The sequence below is a fragment of the Anas platyrhynchos genome, chromosome 1 (assembly GCF_047663525.1).
Source record: "Anas platyrhynchos isolate ZD024472 breed Pekin duck chromosome 1, IASCAAS_PekinDuck_T2T, whole genome shotgun sequence".
NCBI lineage: Eukaryota > Metazoa > Chordata > Aves > Anseriformes > Anatidae > Anas > Anas platyrhynchos.
This window is the reverse complement of record NC_092587.1, coordinates 61,939,278-61,964,126: the sequence shown is the minus strand read 5'-3', so window position 1 is coordinate 61,964,126 and position 24,849 is coordinate 61,939,278.

Below are 24,849 nucleotides of genomic sequence, written 5' to 3'. Positions count from 1 at the left end.
CCTGAAAAACAACTCTATCTATAAAGTTTATTACAAAAATACTGGAAGGTTACTTGCTTATAGTGTGCATGTATCTTCATGGGGAAACAAATAAACAAACAAAACATTAGGAAATAAAGGAAGTTCTATAGAAGAGCACAGTCAGAACTGGTGGCTAGAACCTGAAGTCAGACAAACTCAAGTTATAGACTAAAAACATATTTTTAATAGAAAGTGACTAATTCATGAAACACCCTATCCAGGAAAATTATAGATGATTCATTTTAAGACTTCTCCATACCAAGAAATATCTTTCTGGCAGATATGATTTCATTTGACAGAATTTCAGCATAGGAATGACCAGTGAAGTGTAACAGCCTAAATTGCACTGAAGATTGGAGTGTTTTTTCTGATTGTTACTTATGACATTTATGAGTCTGGGAATCAGAGTCCAAGCTGCTGTGGTGTATACAACTGCAAGATAGCTATGCGATAAAAGATGTGCTGAACATTGAATTTTACATTCATGGACAAATCTATCTTTATTCTTATTCTTTTATCCTTATTCTTTTATCCTTATTCTTTTATCCTTATCCTTATCCTTATCCTTATCCTTATCCTTATCCTTATCCTTAATTTTAAATTGGACTCCAAGAAAACAAAAACAAAAACACCCCCCAAAAAAGTCACTTAAGTTAATTAAAAGTACATTAGAAAACAAAAACAAAATGAACACTCTTCAAAAACATCATTCTCAGTTTTCCTGTGAATTAGCATTTCCCATGCAAAACCTCACTCATATCATCTGAGATGGATGTTTTTATACCCAGGCTCTGAGTGCACAGTCCTGAAGTCCCAACCCTGTAGAAAGAGTGACTGGGAATATGGAGATCTGTGGCTGCTTAGGGTTCCCAGGACTTCCAAGACTTTTGGGATGCTGCCTCTCCAAGGTCTATGGCATCCAATAAGTAACCCATGCAGAGCTCCCCCGAAGCCTGCTTTATATCTAACAAAGATTACATCAGATGAAGATATCTTGGCGCCAGTGATTTGGCATTTCCTTGAGAAACTTTGTTTCAGTAGAAATTTTATGGACAGCTTTAATATTAAAAATTTACAATAAAAAAAAATCCAGCCTATAAGCCCCCATTATTTTATTTTTCTTGAGCACAAGTCTTTCTCAAATTATGAAGAATGCAGCTAATGTAGCAAATGTGTTCCAAGCTCAGAATGTGTGCTCAAAAATACCATTTAATGAAAAGAACACTTGATGTATCAGTTGCCATAGCAACAAGCCATGTTTACACAGAAGCCAAAATGGAAAGTAACATTTGTGACTGGGGTTCCAAGAGCTGAGTGGAATACTGGAATTGCATGGTCTCTGCACCTTTATATATTCTGGATTTCCTTCTTAATTAATTCTGTGCAGGGATGATGTATGTGCAATGCTGTAGTCAGTTGCACAGAACTGTAGAAGAATACTAAGTGCAGATGACATTAAATTGTGAGAGGCTGTTGACTTCATCAACCGTAGAGAGCCCTTGCAGAGAGATCTAGACAAATTAGAGAGCTGGGCAATCACTAACAATATTAAGTTTAACAAGAGCAAGTGCCAGATTCTGCATCCGGGAAGGGGCAACCCTGGGTATATGTGCAGACTGGGGGATGAGAGACTGGCGATCAGGCCCGCAGTAAGGAATCAGGATTCTCTTTGATGGCATGTTGAATATGAGCCAGCAGTGTGCCCTGCCAGCCAGGAGGGCCAACCATACCCTGGCATGCATCAGGCACAGCATTGCTAGCCAGTAGAGGGAAGGGATTGTCCTGACAGCTCTAGTCTGCACTGGTGCAGCCTCATCTTGAGTGCTGTGTGTAGGTTTGGGCACCACAGTGTAAGAAGGACATAAAACCATCAGAGTGTGTCCAAAGGAGGACTACAGAAATGGTGAAGGTTCTAGAGTACAAGATGTATGAGGAGTGGTTGAGGTCACTTGGTTTGTTCAGCCCAAAGCAGAGCAGGCTGACAGGAGGCCTCATTGTGGCCTGCAGCTTCCTCACGAGGGAAGTAGAGGGACAGGTGCTGATCTCTGCTCTCTGGCGACAGTGACAGGACTCTGGATATCAGGGAAATATTCTTCACTTAGAGGGTTGTTGCACAATGGAACTGGCTCCCCAGTGATGTAGTCACAGCACCAAGCCTGTCGGAGTTTAAGAAGCATTTGGACTGTGCTGTCATATGGTCTGAATTTTTGTGTAGACCTCTGTGGTGCCAGGAGTTGGACTCAATGATCCCTATGGGTCCCTTCCAACTTGGGATATTCTATGATTCTATGACCCAAGGGAATGGCATGGATGTGTGACGGGGAGCGTCAGGCTGGGTGTTAGGAAAAAACTCTTCACCCAGAGGGTTGTCAGGCACTGGAACAGGCTCCCCAGGGCAATTGTCACAGTATTGAGCCTGCTGGAGTTCAAAAAGTGTTTGGACAATGCCCCCAGACATACAGGTTTGTTTTTTTTTTGGTGGTTGTCCTGTGTGGGGCCAGGAGTTGGAGTTGATGATCCTTGTGAGTCCCTTCAACTCAGAATATTCTATAGTTCTATGATGCTATGATAAAATAACGTGCAACCAACTACATAGTAAAATGCCAATTACTGTAACTCAAGATTTCTGCTTTTTGCAAGGTAAAAGTATTAGCAATCAGTCAGGCTCTTACTTGGCAATATTTCCAAGAACTCTAGTACTAGCATTTCATCACTCAGACTCACCACCAGAAGTACTGTCATGTTTTTTTGGGTACCAAAATCAGAGGCCAGCTTCTAAGATGCTCAGAATGTCAGGTCTTGAGAGACTGCCTGATTAAAAGATGTGGAAAAGGATGAATTTAAAAGTTCAGAAAAGAGTGGATTTAAAAGTTAGCTATCTTTTCTGCCCTTCATGAAAATATCAAATTTTAATTTAGTAGGTTATTTTTTTGCCAAATGCCTCTGTCTTTGTTGGAAAAAAATCATTCACCTACACTGCCAGAGAGAAATCTTGTATATGCAATTTACCACTTAATCCAAAACAATCTTCATGGTCTACCTTGAAAACTACAAAAGAGTTATGGTATTGTAACCCAGCTGAAGACTATACACCCCAGCATGTTGGGACCAGCCTCATGGTCCTGCAAAGAAGCCTCCAGATCTCATGTTCTGACCAGTTATGCTGTGGAAAGAGATTTATTTTTTAATTAAATCTGAGCCAAGTAGATCCACTAGAGGCAGATCTGTGTCTACTTGCATAAAGTGATAATCTTATGTATTTACTTCCTTCTTGCTATCTTTTATGACTCAGTGCAAATATATGATCATGTCATCTAAATTCAGGCCTGTGAAGTTAAGAGTTTTTTGTTCTTACTGTTTTCCCTGAGTTTAAGAGCAGAGGTTATTGTATGTCACCATTCTTTTTTAAAGCCATCTGATCTTTCAATGAGGGGTATATCTACATGCCTATCAAACCCATAAGACTCAAAAAAAACCCCAAACCATCTAGCTACTATTCATAAAGTACTCAAAGACAAAACTGGTACACACTGAACTTGGTTCATTACTGCATTTCTTGTCTAGCTCTGTCGATGGAGTAACAAGATGCTGAAGCATGATCAATATGGTCAACCTCAAAAATTTCCCTGAATAAAAAATAATTAAAAATAAAAATAAACTTTAAAAAAGCCCACTCCAATATGAAAAAAAAAAAAAAAAGGAAGAAGAAAAGGTGGTTTCTTTCTTGGTTAACTCAGTTGTTCAGTCATTAAACTTTAGAAGAATAAGAAATGCTGCAGAATATTTGCATTCTGGATACCAATTAAAAATCAGTTTTTAACTAGAAATGTATTTTGCCCATTCTTCTTCTTTTTCTTTTCTGAAACATGTTTCATCCAGCAGTTGGTTAGGCCTTCTTGCTACAGACATTCACCGTTTCTTTATACTTCTGCTTATTCAAAGCTTCAAGTCAAAAAGTGTAATGTTTTTTCTTGATAACCAGAAAAAACAAGAACCACTGTTTGATTAACCTTTGAAACCTTTGAAACTTTTGTCCCCACAGCACATTTGGGGGCTTTTTGTACTACCTGCATTCTAGTAAGTTCTAAGTTCTTGTGGATTTGTGCAACTCTGGCCTTTAATTCCTTCTTGTTCTATATGGCTTTCTCCAAAAAACTATCTTTAGATCGAGGAACTTATTGATCCAGTCCCTGGTTTCTTAATGATTCTTCTGGAAACATTTCTACATGCAGGAAACACTTAAGCAGATCCCACCCTCTCAATGTTTTCATTAGCATCTGACTTGGGAAGAAAATAGAAAAAAATCAGGACAACATTGCTATGATTTTCGAATCAGAGGTTCACAGAAAGCTGGATTTAGTTCATATTTGTTTACTTCACCTTTTTCCAGGGCACAGTTAAATTTTTCTTGTTGTTGTTGTTTATTTTCCTTCTGATATGTCCTTAAAAGAATTTGATGCTTGGGACTGCATCACTGCCTAAGACAGCTTAGTACTTTGTCATTAGAAAGTAGTCCTTAATAGATAAACTGATCTTGCTGACTTTTCCTTATTTGTCCTTAAATGACTAGTCATTCAGTACCTTCATCAGCTTGTCATTCTTTAGCATATGTCCCAGAACTTTCCTATGTTTCAAATAAAGAATAACACCTCCTTCAGAAGTCCTCAACTGGTTCTTGATTCTCCTCTTTGCTCTTCTCTGGACTCTTCCTGATCAGCTCAATCAATATCTCTCCATAATTGCAGTGCCCTAGTCTGGCCATCTTTCTCTAGCTGAGCACGATTAGAACAGTATGATTGATTATTTTTTTTTCTTATTTTTTTTCTGTGTATCTGTGTTTATATTTCCTTTTCTCCATATAGATTTTCAAATTTCTCAGCATCTTCAGAAAGTCATGCTCAGCTTCTGATTACTAAAGGCAATAATCCTGTTGGCCAGTGATTCCCAGTCCTCAGTAGAGGTGGCTGATTATTCCCACCAAGGTGCAGTACTTTGCTCTTGTCCCCATTGAAAAGCATCCTTTTTTGCTTCTTGTTGTCAGGAGAAAAGAGTATGTTTTTATTGTCTCAGTATGTTAGGCCACAAAGTCTTTGAGTTGCCTCCATTATGGCACTAAATGGTTGAACCTTCCCAACACCATCAACTTTTATTTTTCCATCTGGCTGAATAAAAGAACAGGCCTTTCCTTGATTTTGCTCTTATTACGCCTGCTAATATTTTATTGTTACTTTGCATTTTCTTTTTGAATATTAGTTCATTTGGTACCTATTAAGGGATTATTATTATACTACAATATAGATAGGTAAAATAGATACAATAGAACAATAGATAAAAAGCACTATTATTTATTTATTTATTTTTTAAGTAGTAAGTTGAGGTGCAAATAATTGTTGTTATTAATAAGCTAACTGCACTTCTGGTACTTGATCTCCTTTCTAAGATCTTGGTATGTGGACTGTTGTTTTTCCTCAGAGGGGAACACTGTGTCTCTCCCACTCTGATGCACAGCCTTGGGCCGCAATGGCCCAACACTAATTGAAATTGTCTCAGCAGGTCTAAGTGCTGTTTTGCACTTTTGTTCTTTCCAGAAGTAGTAACGTTTTAATAGACTGACCAGACAGCCTTCTTAAAGACAAGTATTATTTCTTTAGAACCAAAGCTTTTCAGCAAAAATCAATCTTTATGCAATAAGCTGTCTACTCACATCTTTAGCTCACTGGTTGCCTACATGTGGTTATCTCGATAGGATAAAGTTTACAACAGACCCTCTCAGAGATCTGGGCACAATGATGTCTTCCTCTAGATGGAAGATCAGCTACCTTATCTTGGGAATAAAGACAAATATTTTTGTACAGAGAAAAAACAAAACAAAACAGAAAAAAACTACATCGTCCTCTTTTTCAGATATGAAAATACTTCATAAAATATTTTTTACTAGCTTTTGATTCATCTGTTTATAGTATGGGCAAAACAGTTTTCCAGTTTTGGGAGATGCAGCACAGAGAGTAGCATGGATCACCCTCCATCTTCCCATTCCCACTGTGCTCATTTAGAAACAATTTATCCAGATTCAGTTTTTGCTTTTCTCCTTGATCATTATAACTATTTTTACCAGTGGCCTACTAATAAGAAAAATCAATACCTTCTTTACAGGATATGTGTCTCATTGGCAAGATTGCATATAGCACTACCAGTACTTCTGATTTCCGTGTGGTACTTATTCAGCTCCTCATCTTATATTATTCTTGTTTTCTATGTTATGAGATTAATTGTAATGACAGTAAGTTTCCTGCTCCAGGGAACATGTTACTACTGCTCCAGAAGACTTGTTCACTTTAATGCCTAAAATGTGTCTACATTTTAGTAAGAGATGGAATAATTTTATTTTTTTTTGTCCCAGGTCTGAATATGCATTTTCCCAACTGACTTTTCAGGTACCTCTGGCATCTCAAAGGTAGGGAAAAAGGTCACATTGAGTTTCTATCAGTCAATGCTTTGAAAGGGGAAAGGCTTCTTCAAAGGTTTAATATCACTTAGGTGACTCCTCTTAAAACAGCATCATTAGACTTTATTCATCAAAGAGGAGCTGTAGGGTGTGTGGTAAAAAGGCCACTCAAAAGATCGTGATGACCCACTACATATAAAGAAAAAATATCAACACATCAAAGCAGATCAATCATATCAAATACATGTATTGTACTGGAATTGTAGCTGGTGTAGTAAGTCCATATGCAGAAGTTGGCTATACATTGAGAGATAACGTGAGAAATGTGAGACGAGAAGCCCTAGCTTACTAGAGAAACTACTGAGAAGCTGGGAGTTACAGCTATAAATGTGTAAGAATTATTATTACCTTTTTTTTTGGGGGGGGGGGGGATACCAAAATCACACAACAGGTGAGTAAGAGGATTTATGGCTGGACAGCCAAATTCTTTTTGGGTGAAAAATGGTGGTGGAAATCTGAAACAAAACAAAACAAAACAAACAACCCCCCCCCAAAAAAAAACAACAAAAAAAAAAAACACATGAAAATCAGACCTGCAGCTATTAAGTGAAAGTACAAGAATATAGTGGGAGACCCCAAACTGATTAGGAATTAGCTAGGGGTAATCCTGAGCACATCTATACCATTGACAACCTGCCTCTCTTTGTGCCTAGGCCTTCCGTCTAAGTATTAAACAGGATATATATTTTTTTTCTTCTTTAACTATAATCTTCATGTGCTAAAATATTCTCAATTCTCAGACTTAACACTTCAGTACATGTGAATAATGCAGCCTTCCTGGGCTTCTCCTAATGCATCTAATTTATATAAATGAAATATTGTGATGTTAAAAGGGACTTCCAGCTGACTGCATGAGGTTAAACAGCTGCTGCTTGTGAATGGAAATAGGCTATTTAAACATCAGACGTTGACTTCATATGAAAATGTTAAGGCAAGCCATAAACACTTATTGAGACCACTGCTTATTCCTAGTATTTAGCCTAATCTGAAGGCAAATGGAAGTTCCTATGGTATGATTTTAGGCTATTTACAGGGAAAAGCAAATGCTGCTGCTTTCTACTAAGTAATTTGCACCTTGAATTTATATATATCTGTGTATTTACTTTATAAATTTTTGCTACCACTGACTAACTAGTGCTCTTCATGTCAATTTTTAGTGTGGATGCGCTTATTTTTCATTGCATTTGAATAGGATCTGGATTTCTGTGATGTTTACTTGCAGTAAACTCTATGGTTCATCACTGTGAATCTGGTTGATTCAGTTGGGCTGTGACCCTGAATGAAAATTACTAAGTGAGTAACACCAAATAATAAATTTCATGATTTTTGAGCAATTTTCTGTTCCACAGAGTAAAACGTGGGACCTGTAAAACCTGCATATCTTTTATCAGTGGTCCTAATCTGGCAGGGTGAAGGACACATATAGCTTTTGAGACGCCATTGAGAAATCTGCCAGAGGACATCTCAAACATATTTACTGCTTCTTCCTGATCTGCTGCAGTTCATCAAGATGACAGCCTGTATTACAGAAATTATACACTGAGAAGAACTTTTGTAAATGGACTGACTATCTAGTCTGCCTACTCTGAACTCACGGTATTTAGACAGGAAGTGCCACATGATTTACTGTCTTCAGGGATGGTGAGAGGGGATGCTGAGAGGACAAAAAGAAAGAACCAGAGCTCCCACCAGAGTTTGGAGGGATACAGATGCAATCCAGTATTTGGGAAACTGTCATCTTCAATCAGGAATTGTGGAGAGAGGCTGATGGGATGGACATGAAACTATAGAAAACATCTCTCTCTATAGCCCGATCAAACCAGTCAGAAGCCTTTCTTCTCCTAATTTATATTTAAGTTAAAATTCTGCCCTTTTGTGCAGAATTGAGACAGATTCTGGAAAAGGTGCATTTGGTAATTTGCAAATGTGATGGACTAACACATCAACTGCTTGTGTTGTAAGCTAGTGGTTGCTGTTTGCCATTAGGAAAAAATCCTGACTGCATGCAAGGTTATTGAGATATGTTTAGTGCTACTGTCTAGAAAAGCCAATGGAGACTACCCCAGGAATGTCATGGTGCTGGCTGCTTACACTGCTGAGGCTATTATAACCTTGAGATACAAGCTATGTAGCAGTGAATAACATATATTTGTCTAATAGCTGATACTTAGACCAAACACTTGAGTACAAGAGTAGAACTGCTCACTGGGTGTCATTGCAAAGATTGTACATCTTAGCCACTGGTGGCAGCTTTTTGTATATAAGCTGCACTTTTTATCCCTGGGTAGAATAAAGATCACACAGCAGCCAACATGCTATAAAAGCTTAGAGAGCAAATATGTATTTGGCTTTATTTTGCCACTCTTCCATTTATATTGTGATCAGTACAAAGCCAACTTTAAAAGATTAGTGTGAGAAAGTCATACCACTAATGTAAAGTGTTAGTATATTGTCTAAACCCCTGACTGACTGATTTTTCTTACTAAGAGTCCCATAAGTATTAGCTTGCACAGAACATTGTGCCTATTGTGACTGCCAAGGAAATGCCTATGAAATATTTTTTTGTCAAACAAACACCACCACCCCCCCCACCACCCCAGCTCCCAAATTTAGGCAGGAACAAAGTTTAAAAGGGTCACCACAGGCTTGCCTGGAGTTATTCACTTGGTAGTTCCTCAGTCAGGATGGCAGAGGCAAAAGTTTTGCTGAACACAGGCACCCTCCATCCATGGGAGGAACACATGCATTATGTCTACAAACCTCCCCTAGAGAACAAGCACAAAACTGTGTACAGATCAATGCTTTGCACTCAGCAGTGGCTCTCAGATCAAAATTAGATTTTAAGTTCCTCCGAAAAGATAATGAGGAAACTATATGTCCTTCTTTGCTCCACTCTCAAGGAAGAACTTTGCAAAAGTGCAGTCTCTGGCGGAACAAAGAGGAACAAATGTACAAGATATGTACCTGTAGGCTTAATTTAATTTTATTTGTTTATGATTGATTATATGAAATGATAAATAGATCTTGGACTTTTTTTAAATGACAATAATATGATTCCACCTACCAAAACTGTCTGCCACATTGTTTACGCACTAAGGCAGTTACTTTTACCTCATAGACTGTCATGTCCTCAAGGTTGCATGGGTTGGATTGCTGTGTATGAACAATGAAATAAAGTGATTATATTTGTTTGGATTGATCATGATAAGAGCTGTCCTGTTATTTTTCAGTATGATTTGTGGGTGATTATACAAGAAAAAACAAACAAACAGATAAACTTGCATTCAGATTTGCTTCACTGTCAGAGGATTTATGAGCTTATGCACCTGATGGAAATTTGGCCCTAAGAGACCTAAAGCAGAATTAATGTTTCAAAATAAATCTTCAAGTAGCACTTTCATCTTTAAAACTCCTACGCTGAGCAACTGACACTCTCTTTCACATTGCACCTAGAAGCAGAGTAAGTTCTAAAACAGAAGTGACAATTTCAGATGATTATATAATTCTTCTTCATTTCATTTCATGTAAGTCACTGTTATGTTTTATGCCTAACAGTCACTTACTCCATCTTGAAACAATTAATCTTGGTTACAGTTCAGAAGCAAGTGTGTGATCCTTGTAGAATGATAGGTGAACGTAAACAGAGAAGATGCTTACTCACTGATAGTGTTCAAACCACTCAACATTATATTGGGAACATTGTGACAACTGTTGCAACAAACATTTCTGTAACATGAAGCAACGCTTCACAGCAATGCCCTTATCAATACACCAAAAGGGAATCTAGAGCACTCTTTTGGCAGTTCTCTAACAAAACTTTCTATCATTCAGTGCTCTTTTTCGAGACACACATCTATAAAACTGACAGGAAAGAAAACAAATTGTCTTAATTCCCCTCTGTACATATATAGAGATCATTGTGTTCCTGGAAATTCTCCAATGCCATCTCTTCCTCTTATCGCTATGTCTGCCTTAGAGACAAGTACTGCCTGGAGACTAGTTGGTGTTTTTACTATTTTTTATTAAAATTAAAAAATGTATATTTTTAAATATTTTGCTTTCATATTTTATGAAAGAAGACTCATTTTTTTTTTCTACTTTGATCTGAACTCTTTGGTGTCTGGAGGAAGAGGCAATACTGTTTCTCTCAATAAATTTTGATGAGGTAATGCACCATGTTTCTATACAGATCTAACGTCAGGCTTACAGGACTCTTTCAATATAAACCATAACTCAGGATAAATTCTCCTTAGTTTACCCATTGCAGTCTGCAAAGTCTTTGCAATCCTCTTCTTATTTGCCCCATGATAAGAAAAAATAAAAAATAAAAAACAAAGTACAAAATCACTATGTCTTCCTTTCATTTGAAGGCACAAAAACCACCAGGAAAATCTCAAGTCTCTCTTGCTTTTGAAAGCTGATTCTTAGTTTTTTAACTCTCATTGGACAACTGACAGAAGCTGTGATGAACAAAACCTGTCTTTCAGCTTCTGAGTATTGGTATTACCAATTCAGATGCCTTTTGGTCTAAATATGCTATAATGAAGGTGAAAAAAATAATTCAGGGCATCTTCCTTTTTAATACCAATTGAAACAGCAGTCCTTGGTCACAGGACAGGGGGTAGGTCAGGCAACTTTGGGGCTAAAAAAATCCCATTATTTCTATACATTTATATTAAACAAGAGCTGATGGAAAGGGCACAAAGTTTTCCTCTCCTATAAAAGTTTGCATTTTGGTAGTATGAGAGGCTTTGCAAGGGGGCAAACTTCCATCTCACTTTTCCACATCTTTTTCTGCTTCCTCATTTGTAGCTTTATGATAGGAGCCTGATAGGGGCATTTAACTAATGCCACGAAAGTGATATGTGCTCTGAAATGCTGCACTGCAGAAAGCGTCAAGTTGAGCTAGTCAGAATATTTTAATAATTGCACAGCATTATATTTTTTGTCCAACTCAAAGCAGTTTGTGGAGTCTTATCTTACAAAATTTCAGAAGGGCAATGACTAAGGCCTAGGGTTCTCTGGTTATTTCTGTTGAGAGAAAGGAAGTATAGGAAAGCTTAAAACTAACCTTTCAAATCTGGAAATAAGTTTTTGTTGTATTTTAATTTTGTCTGAGGATTTTTTTTTCCTCATCAGGAAACTATTTTTCTTGAAACATCAAAAGCTGTAAAAATTGGAATTAGTGTTCTTAAGACATCTTAGTTTTCAAAATCAATGAAACATCTTCCTTAGACACTAATGGGCTCTTTAAAAAGTCCCCTGTGCAACAGAGTTGAAACACTACATGAAAATTATTTCTCTCCCACATTAAAAAAACAGTTTTCTCAAATACAGCACAAAATGAAGCGGTAGTGTCAGATGATGAACATCAATGACAATATGTCTCTGTGAAACCATGGATAACTAAAAATTCTGTATTTAGTGAATCAGTATAGATTCATTATCAAAATGCTTTCAGCACAGGAAATCTGAAGTTGTTGCAAGGTGCGAAACCTGTGCATTGTAAATGAGCATCACAGTTTATCTGCCAGATGATGTTTCTTATTTTTATTTATTTATTTACTTATGGTTGGTTGTTTTATTTAGAGCTACTTAAGCCACATCTAACAGAAAAAAAAAATATTTCAAGACTCCTCCCCATACACTTTTTTTTTTTTTTTTTTTAAACAAACATGGTCATAAGGCAGTCAGAACACTGCGAAAAGAATTATCTCTGAGACGTAGGAAAATCACTTTGAGCCAAACTCTCAGTTTGGTGAGATAAATCTAAGCATGGGGCTTCTGTCTAACACACCTGTGTGTCAAAAGAATGCCCGTAGGACAAACTGAAAACTGATACTGGAGAAAAGTAAGGCCCACATAGGTAAGACATGCAACCCAATGAAAGTAGAGCAGGTCCAGCCTCTGTACAGTATGAGCAATGACTCCATTTGAGGATTTTGCTCACCCAAACCAGCAAGCTGGAGAAGCAGTATGCTTTTGGGGTGGCCATAGGATCCTGACTAGAGCTATTTGTTTACTTGAGGATTTGGGACTTAGTTTGAACAAGTGTTGTGATGGGTTCTCAGTTGAATTCTGCCCTGTGAGGCACCATCAGCCTTCACAACATATGGTCCTAATCTGCGTCACTGTGAAAAGAATCCCTTTACTTTAATTTCTCTCCCTCACTCCAAACTCAAGGGAAAGGATAATAAAAAGGATAATAAAGATAATAAGAAGTGTTTTGTTTGTTTGTTTGTTTGTTTGTTTAAATATATAAACAGTAAAAGGAAGACTAGAAATAGTGTGTGCCCCCTGCTGAATGATGGGGGTGTCCTGGTAATGGGGGATGCTGAGAAGGTGGAGATACTGAATGCCTTCTTTGCTTCGGTCTTTGCTATTTAGACTACCCTGTGGGACTCCTGGACTCTGGAGGGAGGAGAAAGTGTCTGGGAAATGGAAAACTCCCCCCTGGTTGACAAGGGAGTGATTTGGGAGCATCTGAGTGGGATCAACACACACAAATCCATGGGCTCTGATGAGATGCAACCATGTGTGCTGAGGGAATTTACGGAGGTGAACGCCAAACCACTGTCTATCATCTTTGAAAGTTTCTGGAGAACAGGAGAGGTGTCTGAAGACTGGAGGATAGCCAATGTCACTCTGGTCTTCAAGAAGGGCAAGAAGGAGGATCTGTGAAACTACAGGCCAGTCAGTCTCACCTCTATCCCTGGAAAGGTGTTGGAACAGCTTGCTCTGGATGCCATCTCAAAGCAATTGGAAGAGAAGAAGGTTATGAGGAGTAGTCAGCATGGATTCACCAAAGGGAAGTTGTGCTCGACCAACCTCTTTGCCTTCTATGATGGCATTACCAGCTGGGTAGATGGGGGGAGAGCAGTGAATGTCATCTACCTTGGCTTCAGCAAGGATTTTGATACTGTCTCCCATGACATCTCGCTAGCAAAGTTGAGAAGGTGTGGGATAGATGAGTGGATGATAAGGTGGGTTGAGAACTGACTGGCTGAGCTCAGAGGGTGGTGATTGGTGGCGCAGGGTGCAGATGGAGACCTGTGACTAGCGGTATTCTCCAGGGATTGGTGTTGATCCAATCACTTGTTCTGGTCTTGATCTGGTCTTGTTCAACATCTTCATCGATGACCTTGATGAGGGAATAGTGTCCACCCTCAGCAAGTATGCAGATGATACAAAGCTGGGAGGAGTGGTTGACACACCAGAAGGCTGTGCTGCCATTCAGCGAGACCTGGACAGGCAGGAGAGCTGGGCAGGAAGAAACCAAATGAGGTTGAATAAGAGCAAGTGTAGAGCCCTGCACCTGGGAAGGAACAACTACATGTATCTGTACAGGCTGGGGGATGACCTGCTGGAGAGGAGCTCTATGGAGAAAGACCTGGGGGTCCTGGTGGATGATGGGTTGACCATGAGCCAGCACTGTGCCCTGGTGGCCAAGAGGGCCAATAGGATTCTGGCATGCATTAAAAGGAGTGTGGCCGGCAGGTCAAGGGAAGTGATCCTTCCCCTTTGCTCTGCCCTGGTCAGGCCTCACCTGAAGTACTGTGTCCAGTTCTTGGCTCCCTGGTACAAAAAAGACAGGGATCTCCTGGAAAGAGTCCAGCAGAGGGACACAAAGATGATACAGGGCCTGGAGCATCTTCCCTATGAGGAAGGCCTGAGAGACTCGTGTCTGTTCAGCCTGGAGAAAAGAAGATTGAGAGGGGATCTTATTAATGTTTACAAATACCTGTAGTGTAGGAGACAGAGGGATTTGGCCAACCTCTTTTTAGTGGTTTGTGGGGATAGGACAAAGGGCAATGGCTACAAAATGGATAATAGGAAGTTCCACACCAACATATGAAAGAACTTCTTCGTGGTGAGGGTGACGGAGCACTGGAAGAGGCTGCCCAGGTAGTTTGTGGTGTCTCCTTCTTTGGCGATATTCAAGGCCCGTCTGGATGTCTACCTGTGCAACCTGCTCTAGGGAACTTGCTTTGGCAGGGGGGTTGGACCTGATGATCTCTTGAGGTCCCTTCTACCCCTACAGTTCTGTGATTCTGTGAGAGTGATGGCATATTCCAGGATTACCTCTGCAAACCCATTTCCATTAAAGCCAAGTGGGAACTTTTTCCTTTCAATCCCTAAACTCTTCAGTTCTGGAAAATGGAAGTAATCTTGAGTTTTTCTGGTGTTATTAAATAAGGAAATATGTAGCAGAATGATACACTGCCTGTCATTTTATCTGAGTTTAAGACACAATATGTTTTCTAACCCTATGACATTCCTTTGTGTTCTTCTTAATTAGAAAAAAAGTTGGCATTCAGCACAGTTTTGGATATCAAAAATTGTTCATTTCTTTTAAAATCTTTAGCTAACTAATTAGTTTCCAAGGCTGAAATCAGGTGTTTATAAGACATTTAAGCAGAAGAAATCAGTATTCTATTGAGAACGCTGTTGGCCAAGCTGTTCACCAAGCTAAAGCTATTCACTTTGCAAATCCGGAAAGTAGCATCTTTATAAATATGAGATCTTCTAAAAAAAATAAAGTTTCTATTTAATATCATCCCCAAGTCCCTATACCTTTAAATAAATAAACACCTTCTAAATATTTTTTAGACAACCTCAAAGGTAATGTTTACAATGGAAGGTGTGAAAGCAACAGAAAAAATGACCAAATAAATTCCTGAAAAGTTATTTGAAATAAGCCTATTTATACTAGAATGCTTTCCTAAAAATTAGATTTATCATTGATTTTGTGGTGATAAAATATTATTTATCCTTGTCAAGAGCGGCCAGCCTTTTCAAATTTATTTTAAATGAAAAACACAATAAATATATTACTGCAGGTGATGTAAACTAAACATTATTAGTTATCATCATAGCAGAATAGAAAATATCTGAATAACCTGAAATATAACTAATTATTGATACTAGTTGATCAGGATGTTGTGGAATGATATGGCTGGAAATTATCATTTGAATTCTCTGATTCCTGCAGGCTTCATTGTCCTTGAAACTGTCAGCCAACTCACACAAATGAACATATGCAATTCGTACCGTACCTTGAGAAAATACTGTAGGAAACTTTTGCTACACATTTCTGCTTTTTTCCTGGGTTTCATTTCTTTTCTCTTTGTACTGAACTGGAGCAGAATAGAATAAATCAATTTTCATTCTTTTCTTCAGACTTTTCAGTCTTTCCTCATTCATTGCTCCCAACAGAACTATGAGAAAATTTCTCATAGTTTCCAATCACCAATGGTGTAGAAGAGAGGACTTCTATCCTGCGACCTTATAAAAGGAGTTCCACCTTGTTGACTCAGGCATGTATGGGAGTGAAACAGTGGAATTTTCAATTCACTGGCTAAAGAAAAATCTCAACATTTATTAAAAAAAATTGAACTTAAGTCAAAAGGAAAATACCATACTTTATATTATTATTATTATTACATTATTATTATTATTTATTTTTTGTATTTTTTAATGTCAGCAAAAACACATTATATTTAAAATAAAATTCAATATCTCATTTTCCTTGGATAGAATGTAACATTTTTATAGATATAAAAATTATGATGATTTTAAAATAAGAACTAAATTTTAAAATTTACTTCTGAGAAAGAAAAAGAATAGAATTAACATATTTTTTTCCTCATTTAAAATTCCAACATTTGACAGAAAAAATACTTTATTGCTAAGTATATGAGTAATGTTATTCTTTCTGAAGTTACTTTAGCTAGCAAAATTACTTTTCTCACAGTTAAAAAATATCTCCTTAGCTCTCTTTTGAAAAGTACTTTAGTGGTTATGGCTGAATCTTCAATGAACAGCACTGGGAGAGCTATCCTTGCTGTACTTGCAATAAATTATTATCAGGTTTTCCTTCACTTAGTGCCTGTTAAGGAAATGATGTACAACAAAGGAAAAGTAAACATACCCTGGTCCATCTAATTCCTATTAAGATAGTCCAGAACATGTCCAATTTTCAATTCTGAAATTTCACAGCTTGAGTAACAAAAGCAGGTCATCTAACCTTTTTTTTTTTTTTTTTGGCTTGTGTTATGATGGATAGGCTTGCTGCTAACAGGAACTATGGTCTACATCAGGATTAGTTCTCGTGTATTTGGTTATACCTGCTCTCTCCTCTCAAATAAGGTCTGCTCTTTTTGCTTCTCTAGGAGCATTGGCTTCTCTTGGGAGCAATCACCTTATTTTCTGATCCGTAAAAATGCATTGATCTTATCAATGTTTTCCTCTGGGAACATCAACAGAGAAATATTGTGTGCTAGGAGCTTAATTATTCATTAGTTTATGGCCAGCTTCTTCATAAAACTTCCTCTTTTATAATCATCATTTCAGCTGATGTAATAATAAGAAGACAATAATATTGTGCCTAAAACAACTCCCCTACTAAGAAAGAAGTGGAAGCAGATGTTTAGAGTGGATGGCTGGTGGATTACTGAAGTTCTTTTCCATTGCTATAGAAGCCCTGGGTAGACATGCATTCAATTTAAGTCAAATAATGCACCTTGCTTTAAATTACACCCCCTGTGCATTTTGATGCCAGGGAACCAATTCATAAGGGTTCATCATGTGTCTACAAAATAAAATCATTTTTCTCTCGTGAGTTTCTAAAGCTTAAAATATATATTCCCAGAACAGGCCCAGTAGCATGAATTTTTTAGTACGCTTACTGTAAAATGATAAATGATACACTACCAATGACACCATGCATCCTATTTTTCCTCAAATCGCATATGAATATGAGTTTATCCACCTGGACTTTTGTTGTTGTAACAGAATCACACTTACATCTGTTTCCCATCACGTTTGGGTTTTAGATCTCGCAAAGTATTCAGTGGTGATAGTTTTATCTAACAGATCTTCTTTTTAAATTGCTCTGTTTATGCAAGCTCTATATTAAAAGCATATATATATGTGTATATATATGGGTGTGTATACATATATATGTGTGTGTACACATACATACATATAAATGTACTTGAAGTTCTTACAGGCATTCTTTTTCTTCCAAAATGGTGATCTATTTGACTATGGATCAGGACTGTATCATCAGGTATTATGTATTATCTACATTAGTTTCCTTTCTACCTGCAAGATTATGATATATTTTCAGCAAATTTATATAAAATGCATATTCTAATGCATCAGATATTTTATTGTTTAGCAGCCATCCAGTATACAAGAGACAAGAAAGAGGACAGAGATTGGCTGTTTGCTGGATATGGGATTGGAAGAGTTTGGCTTAATTTGCAACAAATAATCAGACTAGGTATTGGAAAAATACTCAAAGGCAGTGAAGCTCTGGAACAGGTGAAGTGGAAATGCTGCTAAATTTTGAAAGTTTACAGAACAGGTTAATTAAAATTTGTCATCTGTGGTGCAAACACAGCTGACAAAAGAGGGAGCTTACAGGTATCCTGATGTTCTTTCCACAGACATAGTATTCGCATGTATGGTAATCTAAAATTCATTTATGGTAACCCCATTATATCCCTGGTTTCTGCTGGTTACATAAAATTTTTATTGTTAATTTGCAGAATTAATCATCAATAACTGATTAACCGAATTTAGAAAGTGCCATCCTGAAAAGTTCAGTAATTTGAGGCATGCCACTATTCAGAGACTCAGTTTAGTTAATCATCCCATGTATATCAGGGAGATCTAAATTTCCAGAGTTTCTGGTGCTTCCCGGGTAGCTCAGACTCATCAGGACATGTAAAAATCAGGATATAAGTGATCCATAATGGTAACATCTAATATTAGAGACCTACCCAATCTTAAAAGCCTAACTGATGTGTTTGCTACTTTCTGGCTCTTACCTGAAGCCCAAAAGAAGGGAGTCTTTCTGTATTTTTGTTTGACAGCATTACAGAGATGAAAATATGAAATAGTTAAAGCATATTTTGAAAACTGGCATATGTTTCCATAGGTAAATCAAGCATATCTATGTGCTACAAAATATATTACTATGTGGCTGAAAAGGAGAAGGAAGATGAAATCTGAGATGGCAAACTGTTCAGGTACATGTTATATGCTTATAGACTCATAGAATCATTTAGGTTGGAAAAGACTTAAGATTATCAAGTCCAACCATCACCTAATACTACCAAATGCTCCACTAAACCATGTCCCCAAGTGCTACATCTAATGCCTTCTGGGTTGGCAACTCCACCACTTCTCTGAGCAGTCTGTTCCAATGCATAATTACCTTTTTCATAACTAAATTCTTCCTGATAGCCAACTTAAACCTTTCCTGGCACAATGTGAGTCCATTTCCTTGTGCTCTATCACTTGTCACCCCAGAAAAGAGACTGACACATTTGCTGTAATCTCCTTTCACGTAGTTGTAGAGAGCAATGAGGTCTCCTGTCAGCCTTCTCTTTTGACTAATCCCCAGTTCCTTCAGCTGCCCCTAATAAATCTTGTTTTCTAATCCCTTTGCTAGCTTCATTGTTCTTCTCTGAACGTATTCCAGCAACAGAATATCTTTCTTGTAGTGAGGGGTCCAAAACTGAACATAGAACTCAAGGTGGGCTCTCATCAGTGCTGAATACAGAGGGACAATCACCTCCCTGGTTCTGCTGGCCACACTGTTTCTTCCGCAAGCCAGGATGCCACTGGCTTTCTCGGTCACCTGGGCATGCTGCTGCCTCATGTTCAGTTGGCTATTGACAGAAAAAGACAGGTCCTTTTCTGCCAGACAACTTTTCACCATCTCTTCCCCAAGCCTATACCACTGCATATGGCTGTTATGTACCAAGTTCAGCCTTGTTGAATGCCATATAATTGGTTGTAGGCCATTGATATAACTTGTTTTTTTACAGATCCCTCTGCAGGACCTTTCTATCCACAAGCAGATCCACATTGCCACCCAACTTGGAGTCATCTGAAAAGTATTGAGGGTACACTTGATTCCCTCATCAAGATAGTTGATAAAAATATTAAACAAAACTGACCCCAATACCGAGCCCTGGGGAACACCATTTGTGACTAGCCTCCAACAAACCCATGTGGATCAGGTCAGATCACCTGGTTGCCCTTTATGTACTGTGTCATAACACTCAAGATGATCACACTTATACATATGCATTTTATTGTCCTCTGTTCAAAGCAGTTAAATGACCTGCACAAATTGCTCCAGAGCATTGTATTCCTCGGACTATAAAAATATTATAATAGATAAGCCTTAATGAAAGAGAGGTGACTGATCTTTTTGAACTAGTTGTTTTATAATTAGAAGTACAACTTGCTTAGGAGAGTTCCTTAGTTCTTAGTTCCTTAATTATTTCATGTCCTCTGATGACCCTCCTTTCTCATCCTGTAAATAATTTGATTTTCTTCTAAGTAAAAAATAATAGAAGAGATGCATAAAATGAAACCTGTAATGCAGCCTTCAAGCAAGAATGTCTCAAAGCACCGAAGAAATCAAAGCATTGGTTGCCATCTGTGGCAATTCCATTGTTTACAACTGATATGATCTTTGAAAGCCTTATCTGTCAACACCAAAATGACATAACGATAATTCAATAGGGATATTCAAGTTCAACAGATTTATTTGAATGTGATCTGCATGGGGCAGCTGTTCCTAAAAACTGGCTTATCAGATCATAATATTAGTGACAAGCTCATAATACTTCATCATCATAAAAAGTGTATGCTTATTGCTAATACAGCAGTCTGTTTCTTCTCATTCACAGTAATTTCAGTGATGTGATGTGTGCTGTCTCTGCTTAACATTTTTTTTAAAGAGCCATTAGTCTACAGGGGAAACTATACCACAGCAAAAAAGTCCTCAGTTGGAAGTCAACTATCCTGAACACAATTTCTAACTGATATTCTAGAGGATTCTGATGAAGAGACACAATTGTTAATTTCCCAGGAAAATAATTTAATTTAGAAAAGAGTGTAAGCAAGTGGAAATAGGATAAAAAATAGTAGCTAAAAATCTTGCCTTCCTGTACAGTTTTGAGGATTAGTTGCAAAATGCTCAGCTAAAAACATTTAAAAATCATCTTGATTTTTAAATATTTAATTATCCATCAAGGTCAACTTAAACTTATTTATTTAAATAACAGTCAAGATCAACTGTTTTCTTGTTCTTTTCAGCTCTCTTTACAGCCATCGAATTCTTTCTTCTGCTTTCTCAAGGTATGTACAAAGGCACTGAGTAACCCCTAATATGAACACACTCACTATCAAACTGGAATATATCTATCAGGAAACAAATAGTGATTGGAAAAGATATGGTGTCTGACTTGCTCTGTTCCTCCATGTAAGCAGGCCATTTTTTCTGTCTGATTAGGCTAAGAGACATGAGTGTTACTGCCTGCTAGCAGAAGGAGCATTCCCAGAAGTAAGAAGTTAATGTGGCCAGGTCTGTTGTACCTACAGCTTCAGTTGCTTCCTGTGAAATTTGTTCTGCTTGTGAATAAAGGAACTCAGCTGATCGGAAGGACTGGAAAGAAAAGGATGTTTTAGGCAGTGATTTTGTCATGCTGTGCTTGAAAGTATGCCTAATAGAACAAAAGCTTATAATTTCTGTATTGGTTACCAAATCAGTGCCTGAGAAATACTTCTCCGTTGCACTCCACTCCATTCCATTGCCTGAATGGAATGTTCATTCATACAGAACCTTGTTGGTATAGAGCTCATATGAACAGGTCTTCTTTTTGCAAGCCCCAGTTTTAATTTTTAAATTAAATTGAACTATAACCCAGAACACCTAGCTCAGATGTCTGGCAGTGGTATGCACTAGACAGTTACTTATGCTGCAAAAGCAGGTAGGGAAGAACTTCAACATAAACTAAAACTACAAGTTATTAATAATACAGTTTTCGTTTCCTTTCTGAGGACAGGTCCATCCACAGCTGTCTGCAGGCTGCATAGGTGCCCAAATCATAGTAAACTTGGAAAGATGGAGAAAGAATGTAGTCATATTTAACACTGTTTCCTGTATATATATTTCTTCCCCCTGAAGACCTTTCAAGCTGTCAATGTTTCTAAAAATAATCAAGCTTATGAGCAATGTAGTAATGCCTTTATGGTTGGTGATGAGAATGAGTGCCCAAAGGCAAACAAACCCCCTAGGCTGCTGTCACATTGCACTGTTAAATTGGTGAAAGTAGACATTTCTTAACCCCAAAATGTTGACCTATGGGTGAAAAAGAATAAAAACTACAGTTTTGTAGACAAAAATAATACTTCAAAGAAACGTGGGAAAAACCCCAACTCCTGAATCAAATACTTAAGATGAAAACAATTGGATTAATTAAAAGAGTAAGAAAAAAAATAATAATTTAGACTGAAATTAATGTTGTATGTGGCAGATGAAACAAATCAGGATGAAAAACAGAAAGTTCTTGCTACATAGCAGCCAATGCCTTCTTCAGCTTCAGCTCTGAGATATGAAACATGGGAATTAACTCTATTTCAAAACAGAAAATATGACTCCTAACAGGAGCAGTCCTGGAGAAGTGGATGGATATGCTTTGTAATTGCTTAAGCAGTAACATTAATTTTAATCTATGTATATCTTATAAAGCTGCCAAAAACTTCCTGAAGAAACCATAATGCAATCGGTATGCAAATGAGGTTGGAGATCTTTGACTTATTAAGGCCCAGAGAAGAATAAATCTTTTTTTTTTTTTTTTTTTTTTTTTTTAATTTTTCTTCCTGACCCAGAGGTCAGACACAACCTTTTGCTCTTCTTAAAAGTGTTTCTATTCAGCTCTCTAATCTAAACCTCTCTAGACTATCCACCGTTATTGCTTCCATTTTTTAAATAGTTATATTTTATAAAATGAACAAATTCCCCACTTCAGGATCCTCCAACATTTTTTTTCTTTCTTTTTTTTTTTTTTTTTTGTCTTTGACACTTTAAACTGGGGCACCATGTTACTAGCCCAATGAATAACCAATGCCTCTTTCAATTTATTTCATTCTCTGGCTTTAGAAGACATTTTATTATCCAGAACACAAGAATGCATAGGTAATGTCAAGTGAAGTGAGTTTCTTAGTCTGGACAGCTTGGTGTAGTCTCTCTATGTAGGATGATACTTCTTGAGTAAGTCTGGTAGCATTAGCCTATGAAAAAGTCTTTGGCTCTGTATAAGTACTGCTCTTCAACAACTGAAACATCAGCATATTATCAGCATTTTTCTCATCCTAAATCCAGAACACAGCACCACACTAGCAACTAGAAAAAAAGAAAGAGAAAGAGAAAGGGAAAGGGAAAGGGAAAGGGAAAGGGAAAGGGAAAGGGAAAGGGAAAAGGAAAGGGAAAGGGAAAGGGAAAGGGAAAAAGGGAAAGGGAAATAAAAGAAAGAAAAAGAAAAAGAAAAAGAAAAAGGAAAAGGAAAAGGAAAAGGAAAAGGAAAAGGAAAAGGAAAAGGAAAAGGAAAAGGAAAAGGAAAAGGAAAAGGAAAAGGAAAAGAAAAAGAAAAAGAAAAAGAAGAAGAAAAAGAAAAAGAAAAAGAAAAAATTAACTCTACCCCGGATGAAACCAGGACACCTGCTCTGCAAGAGAGGTTTGCTTCCTCCCCAGATGTACTTTGTGTTGCTGGCATTAAGTTACAGATTACAGTTCTAGCTAAGACTGTAAATTTTAATATAATTATTCTCTTCCTTCTGGTTCAATCATCATTCCTGCAACAGCAGTGACCAAAGCATTTTCAGAAAATAAATCAGTTCTAAAGTCCATGTTCTCATGAGAAAAAGCCAGGTGAAACACTCTGAAAGTCACCAAGAGTTTAATTTCTAGTGCATATTGTCCTACTGTTAGATTTGAAGATCAAGTAAATCTCAACTGCAGAAAAGTGTAAAACTAGCATAGTTATTTAAATTTAGTTTCTGATCTCTAGGCTTGATCTTCCTCTTCTTCATTAGAGTAATTTATTTGATCTCAGCTGGGTTCTATTTCTAGACAGGATGACAATGGCAGTCAATGTCCAATCCTGCCAATCTTTTTCTCAGATTGAAACCTACATGTATATATTTTGTTTATAGAAGATAAATGAAAATGAACTGACAGGCAAAACTGAAGAGGAAAGCAAGGCAAAATAACAAGTAGAAATCCAAGTGACGATAGCGGTGTGCTTATGCAAAAGATAAGAAATTATTGAAGAGAAAGTAGATATAGATACCATCCATCAGTTGAAACAGATTCTAGAAAATTTAATTTTCATACTCATGGCAAATGCGGGTTTGTGTATACTTAAATGATAGATCTGAGGCAAGAGTGGTTGCTAAGATCTCAGTGGAGTGATAAAGCTCTTAAGAAAATCATTTGAAAGAAGAGCAGCATTGCTCCAGCTCGTGTTTGACTGGTTTTATGAAGGAATAATAGATGAAAAATGTTAAGATATTCTCTTCCAATTTCTGTTCAGATTAAGGTACTCTGCAGACTTTTAAAATAATATTAATAAAAAACAAAACAAACCAAAAAAAGCACAACTATATTATTCTAGCTCATAACACATTTGTGCTTGTTCATTGTTTTCATTATTAATCGTTATTGATTAGCAATGCACAGTGTGTTTTAGAAATTATCCAATAGACATAGTATTCCAGTTGAAGGTTCAGGCTCAGCTGTGTCTGCTTACAGTACATGGCTGTAACTGTGGTTCAGACTATATTTGGCATAGCCAACTCATGCCATGACTTCCAGTGTGCAGATACCACACCAGCAAGGGCTAATGGGGACAGGGGAAAAGAGCTTTTGGAAACCTAACTCACCCTTTATTACTCCATTTCGGTCAAGCTAGGGCTTTATTCCCAAAAAGCTCACCAAGTCTGATTTTTGTTTTCTTTTTAGTGATTACTTAAAAGGGTAAAATAATACATGTATATACATTTTTTTTTCCCATGTTGCTCCAGTTTTCTAACAGTGGGAATGACAAAGAAGGTTCTGTTTCAATATGTGAAGTGAGTCTACTTTAAGTAAGATATTACTCAGTGGGGCAAGTCCAGGACTTTCATGCTGTCCAGCAATTTTGTGGTTATAGAATTATTAACTTTATTTTTTTCCAGCATGTTTCCAGATCTTCCTAATTTTTCTGTCCTTGCCATCCCTACTTACAACACATCCATGACTACCAGTGCAGTCTTTGCTTAGCTTTGAAACATGTTGTAATGAAACATACTGACATAACATTATATTATTGGCAGCCTTTCATAAATCATGCACCAAACTGTGACATTCATGGACTATGAGTTCTGTAAAAGCATACTTTTTATTATCACTATTATCAACACTGCAGATTTATGGATGCATTTGAGTTTATAAATGCAATTTTTTTTGTTACTTT